The sequence below is a fragment of the Phascolarctos cinereus genome, unplaced genomic scaffold (assembly GCF_003287225.1).
Source record: "Phascolarctos cinereus isolate Bilbo 61053 unplaced genomic scaffold, phaCin_HiC Scaffold_5;HRSCAF=322, whole genome shotgun sequence".
NCBI lineage: Eukaryota > Metazoa > Chordata > Mammalia > Diprotodontia > Phascolarctidae > Phascolarctos > Phascolarctos cinereus.
In genome coordinates, this window is record NW_027555958.1 from 95,576,371 (window position 1) to 95,583,224 (window position 6,854).

Consider the following 6,854-nt stretch of genomic DNA (forward strand, 5'->3'; position numbering starts at 1 on the left):
ATGATGGAGGAAAGTGAAATTTCATGAAAGCAATCATCTGCTCCAGAAGGCAGAACAAAGATAGATGGGTAGAAGATATAGGTTGTAATGTCTTCCTGTCTTCGTACACTCCAAACACCACAATTATGTCTATTTGACCCTTAATCTGCAGCCTTATCCAAAGGCTGGGGCCATTTTGGCCTTTAGGCAAGTCAGCCTTAGCACTGGTCATGTTCTGACCTTGTACGCTGATTTTAGTAATAAAATTCTCACAGTGTTCCTTTTGACGAAGCTCCTGCCTTTGTCTTCCTATTTCTAGTAATTGGATCCCTTTTAATTTCCTTAAGTTGTGTCCTTGCCCAATGCTCAATTTTCAAGTGGGACTGGGATCCTCTCCTGGAACCCCAGTTCCTTTGTTTAGCTTCCTGATACTTGCTGCCAGACCTCCCTGATATTAACCATTTGCTTGCTTGGTTCACTGACTATTATCTATTGTCAGTATTTCCTGATGCTGACCTTCTGAACTTCCCATTGCCTGCTGTTGTGACTGCTACCCTTGCCCACCTGCACCTCATTGGATCGATCTAGTCTTAAGATTCTGATCATCCTTTATCCATCCTTTGTTCCGCCTCCTATGAGATTCCCGTTAGGACACTCAATTATCTAAAGACTTCAGACTCATGGATACTTCAGTAGTGGAAGATAGAGAGCTTATTTGTAGTAAAGTAGAAATGAATTCATTTTGAAGTGATCAGTCGTATGATACGGAGGAGCAAAAAGGATGAAAAGAGACATAATATGTTGAAAAAGTATGTCATATCATTACTTCCCTTAACTGCAATAACTGTTTTGACCTTCTCTTTTTTCATCCCATAAATTAAATCTCTTACTAAAGAGTGTTACTGTCTCAACTAGTTTTTTTAACTGCCTCTGTCTGATTCTTTCTTCCCTCTCAGGAAAGATAGCCAGCTTCTTAGGAAATCCATGAATTTTTTTTTTGATGTTAAAAAGGGAGCCCCCATAGTCCTGAAAAGACTGGGAACCACTGCTCTTGAACATTTCTTCAAGAACAGCCATCCTTGGGGCAGCTAGGTGGCACAATGGATAAAGCACTGGCCCTGGAGTTGAGGGTCTGAGTTCAAATCCAGCCTCAGACACTTAACAGCTTTGTGACCCTGGCCAAATTACTTAACTCTGATTGCCTCAAAAAGATATAATGGATATAGTGATGATATAATGGATAAAGTGATGAACTTGCATTTAGGAAGACCTGGATTCGACACTTGACTTCTGATGCTTATTTTCTATACGAGTGTAGGCAGTCCACTTAGCTTTTTTTCCTTAGCTTTCTCATCTTTCATATAGGTTTGTACCTCAAAGGATTGTTTAGAGTCCTAAATGAAATAATGATCAAAATACTATAATAATAACAAATAATAAAATATTATAAAATATAATATATAATATATAAAATGTAATACAAATAATAAAAATAAAGACTATTTTATGGAGAACTCACACAAGACAAGTTTACATGGAGGTCAGAAGAAGTGGTATGACGATACTCTCAAGGTCTCTCTGAAGAACTTTCCAATCAATTGTGAGACATAGGAGACATTGACATAAGACTGTCCAATATTGCAGGCCAACATCAAAGAAGGCACTGTGCTCTATGAGCAAAGCAGAATTGCAGTAGCTCAATGGAAACTTGAGCTGTACGAATTTCCAGCCATCTCCATTCCAAATGCTCATGTGTTCTATTTGTTCCCCACCTGTGATAGAGCCTTCCAAGGTCATCTTGGTCTGATTAGCCACAGACACACTGTGCCTTGACATCAACACAGTGATGTCATTTTGGTCCTCTTTGAGAATAAAGGAGAACACCCAACCAAATGAAATAATCTATGTAAGGTGCTTTATAACCTTACGACGATGTACAAATGCCAGTTGTTATTTTGTTCTTCGTGTCTTCTCTAGAGGAAATGTGATGTTATTGTCTGCCCAGAAGTTTTCAATGAACAACTCCCCCATTCTGTCTCTGAGTGAATGAATCACCAACCTGACCTTTTTCAAGGAAGCCTTACTATTTTACAACATGACTTTGTTTTACATATATAAACACATGTAAGACAAACAGATTTGTCTTTCTAAGTAAGATTCATTCATTCAGTGTTTCTGAGGAGGCATAAATCAGTGTGGGCTGAAGTGATCACGAATGGTTTCATGGAGAAGGGAATCCAGAAGGATAGTAGAATTTAGAAAGATGAAGAGAGCTTTAGGGCATTTGAGGAAGGGGGAATGGTTTGAGCAAAGGTGTCTATGTGTTCCTGGAGTATTCAGCATGCAGTGAATGGGATAATCTATCTGGAGTAGAGGGTCTTAATGAATATAAGATGGTTAAGACTGGGGTGATGTTGTGTGTTTGTTTTTTATTCTAATCATAAGAATAGTGAAACTAGACTGGATAAAGAAGAAAAATAGGAAATAACTAAAGACTAGAAATTGAAGTAAGTAGGATTTTGGACTTGTTTCTACATATTTCAAATAAAATGCTTATAAATAAAATTTTATTTTTTTTATAAATAAGATTTTAAAAAGTGAATCTGAATCTGATAAATATGCTAGAAGAATATAACATGAAACTAATTCTAGAAACAATGTCCTCTTGGAATTAAGAAAAACATCACAATTTTAGTCTTTTCTTGTGTTTAGATAATTCTTGAGATAATTTCTTCATGATGTCAAAATTATCATTTTATATCATATTATTCATAGAAGAACTGTAAGATAAATCTTTTACAAGGTGCTTGTATTTTTTAATACTAAGTCCCAAAACCACTATTTCAGTACCTACTTTTTGTTCTTCTTTTGCTTCAATCGTCTTGTCCTATCATTCTAAATAACTGTTAGCTTCCTTACATACAGTGATAAATAAACAAGACTTTGTTGTACAAGACAATGACTTTGACTTTTAAAAAATTCTGTAATCCAAAATGACTACTAGTATGGAAATGTGTTACATCATTGTACATGTAAAACCTATATCTGATTGCTTACCGTCACAAGGAGGAGGGAGAAAAAGAAGGGGGGGCATAGAATTTGGAGCTCAAAACTTTTAAAAAATGTTATATAGTTTTAACATTTAATTGAAGGAAAATAAAATATATTTTAAAATTCAGTAATCTAGCTCCTACATTGCTAAATCTGAAATCCACAGAAAAATTATTGTGGAAAACATACATGATTCCTGTTATCACTATTACACTAACAACATCTTATGTCCTTAATTTTATTTAAAAACCAAATGCTAGGGGGAAGCTAGATGGTGCAGTGGACAGAGCTCCAACCTTGGAGTCAGGAGTACCTGAATTCAAATCTGGCCTAGCTATGTGACCCTGGGCAAGTCACTTAACCCCGATTGCCTCACCAAAAAAGCAAAAACAAAACAAAACAAAAAAACCAAATGCTATCCTTTCTGTATTCATAATCTAGTCTTTTTCATACCCATCTTATATCTTGTAGAAATAATGATGTTTTTATTAGGCCTTCCCTAGATCAGTGGTACTGTCCCTATAGCCATGTTCAATAAAAATTTTAAAAAACCTTAAAAAGATAAAAGTAATCACTTCTTTCTTCCATCCTGCTGTTTTTTTTTCCTTTCTGTTGAATCAGCTGTCAGCTCCAGCACTAAGCAGCTCAGAACACATGGGACATATAACTCATTATCAAGTAGAAAAGTCTGCACATCTCAGTGATTCACATGCTCTGCCCTGGTAGAGGAAGTACCTCCTCAGAATCACCACACACTGATGAAATTGAAGGTCTGGTAAAAGAATCGAATTAAAATAATAAAATGGAATCTTCTAATATTGATCTCTATGACCAGTAAGGGCAAGTCCTATAAGGTACAGTTGAACATCTTTTTGGTAAATGTGCTTACTGTATATATTAAGTTACCTGTTTAGCATAACACACAATTAATCTTTGAGATGGTGAAAAGTCAGTTGAACCAAAAGCAGGAAGGGAATGAAAGCCATTTGGTTTCATGATGAAATGAGATGAAGTGAAAACCATCAGTTTTCATTGTATGTGGGATGCATAAGATGTTATATTGTTAGTGGAGGATGAGTAATGGAAGCCACCAGTTCTCCCCAGGGCCCTCTGGGGTGGCAGTGGAGGTGGGTATGAAAGTTACCTAGGTATGCCCATCAGAGTTATATATCAAATGGCACTGGGCACTGGCGCGTACTGCACGTTAGGATAGTTTAGTCATAACTAGAGTGAATTTTGAACTTGCATTTAGAGGGTGAGAAACAGCGTGGCAAAGTAGGTAGAGGGACAGCCTTTGAGTGGGAAAGACCTGAGTTAATGTTTTGCCCTGATGTGTGTTTTCTGTACAAACCCAGGCAAGTCACTGAGCTTCTCAATAACCCAGGCAGTTCTCCTGATTTCATCAGTTAGGGGTGGGGCATCATTATGTATTTAAATGTATGTGTGTATGTATATCATATTACACACATAGGTTATCATATATGTATATATGATATACATTCACAGATAGAGATGTGAATGTATATCTAGCATTTTAAATAGTACCTACTACGTGCTAAGTACCGTGGTAAGATCTTTATAAATATCTCACTTGATCCTTGTAACAACTTTGAGGAGTAGGAACTGCTGTTATCTCCATTTTATAGCTGAGGAAACTGAGACAAACAAAACTTAAGTGATGTGCCAAAGATCACAACTCGTAAGTGTCTGAGGCTGGATTTAAACTCAGATCTCCCTGACTATAAGTCCAGAGTTCTCACCATCTCCTGTAAAACCTAGCTGCACCCCGCCCCATACACACATGTGTGTGTATGTATATATGTATCTATCTATCTATTCAATTTTCTACATATCTGTGAACATCCTAAGTAAAATGTAAGCACCTTAAGGGCAGAGACTCTTACTTTTGTGTTTGTATTCTCAGATACTTGATGAATATCTGTTCAATAACTGATGATTGATTTTAAGTTACATACCAGTCTGCATCCACAGTGTTGAGATGACAGGTGAGGATATCCTCTCTGCCCTTCTCCTTCTGGAAGACAGCTACAGAGAATGCACATTTTAAAGATGACATTTCCTAATTTTTTTCAATTAGTTCTCTCATTTTTCTTATTCTGAATCTTTTCTATTTTACTATTCTTTTTTTTTTTTGGTGGGGGGACAGGGAGTGAGGTGGGGACCAGACCTGTGATATCATTGTTGTAGGGAACTCCCAGTGAGCAAATTCCCTTTATCCACACAGATCTGGAACTGTTGTACAACTTTATTGTTTTGAAGACTTGTTGGGAGAAGAAGAGGTTAAATGTTTCATCCAAGGTCACACATCCGGATATGTCAGAGGTGGCATTTGAACCTGGATCTTCAAGATTCCAAGGCTCACCCTCTATCCATTCCCACCGCTGTTCTTTTATTTCCTTTTTACCTCTGAAACTAAGTTTTCCCACTCAAATTTGCCTTTGGATTTCTTATTAACTTTTCTTTGTTATTTAGATCTATGGCTTTCCCATGAAATGTTAGATTTTTCCCAGGCTGCTGCCTTCTTGGATAGATCACATGCAGTGTGCTCTCTTCGTATGGAAAGGGTGGAGGAGAATTTATTTGAATTTCGACTGAGAGATTTATTTAGAAGTTATTTCATGTAAATGGGGTTTTTCTCTCAATTTGATTGTTTTCCACAATATCTCAAAATAATAACCACCACCAATTGCAAGCAAACAATAGCAATGAATATGATTTTTTCCTAAGACACTGACTTCTCTTTTACTCTTACAAGCTGGAAATAAACTCATCTCCCAAGCCTAAAGTTACCTGTCTCCTTTTTCTCAAATGATCTCTATTTTGACCACTTCAACCTTATGACCAGAAAGGATAACAATATGGCTGTATTCCTTGAATGAGTAATTCTGTCATCCTGGAAGATCACTGTGCCCCTTAGGTCCCCTCTTCTGATTGATCAGTTCCTTCATGAAACTTCATTTTAAGGAAAAGTGGCAAGGCTTGCCACGTTCACTCTTCCACTCCTCTCCAGGTTGGGCTCCTGACTTTCTAGACTTCTCTCTCCTCCTTCCTCCCTCTACCACATCGCCAACTCTTCAGGTTCCTTTAAGTATTGTTTTCTCCCATTAGAATAGGCTCCTTTTTCTTTGAATTGTATTGGAATTCCCAGCACTTGGGCACAGTGCTGGGCACATGGTAAGCACTTAATAAATGCTTTTTGACTTGACAATATCTTGTAGCTTATCTTTCCAACTTGGGAAGCTGGTAAGGTCTTTCTCATTAATGACTTCCCTGATCCAGCACTATCACCCTGATGCTTCCTAGGTGCACACTTATTTTCATGAATCTTATTGCAAGGCTGAAATACCTCTTGATCTCTGGTCAAACTTGACTAGTGAAGTGCTAAGACCTTGAGCCTTCACACTGAATGGAGGAGAATGTAAGCCTGTTATAGCCTTTCTAACCATATAACCAGCAACTAATTGGCTTGGTTCTTATAAAGTAATTAAATCCAGTTTAAGATTTTGCTTATGTGGAATGTATTGTTCTTGCTCATTTTGAATAGCTCCTTTCTTAGTGAACTGGCAAAAACAAAAAACAAAAAATCCAAAGCAACCTAGTTAAATTAAAAAAAAAAGGAATCATCAACAACCATGAAATTCGGCGTGACGTCCTGACCAACAGAAACCCTGTTCTCCGAATTTACATCAGTACTGGTCCTTAACAACCTGCTGTTACCTCAACATCAAGCTTTTTTTTCTTTTTTGGTTAAAGCTATATGTTTTAAAAAAAAAACAACCCAGGTACAAGGGTAGCCATTTTAC

The 6,854-nt window shown here is 37.1% G+C and overlaps 1 long non-coding RNA gene across 2 annotated transcripts in view; it reads left to right on the forward strand.

Moving 5' to 3' along the window:
- The window catches only part of LOC110208578 (uncharacterized), a 62,025-nt gene extending 58,158 nt beyond the window's left edge, over positions 1–3,867 (forward strand). For both annotated transcript variants that reach the window (XR_013487499.1, XR_002324561.1), the window contains exon 3: positions 3,652–3,867. This is a non-coding gene — a long non-coding RNA (uncharacterized LOC110208578). The remainder of the gene's footprint in view (positions 1–3,651) is intronic.
- Positions 3,868–6,854: the final 2,987 nt, after the last annotated feature.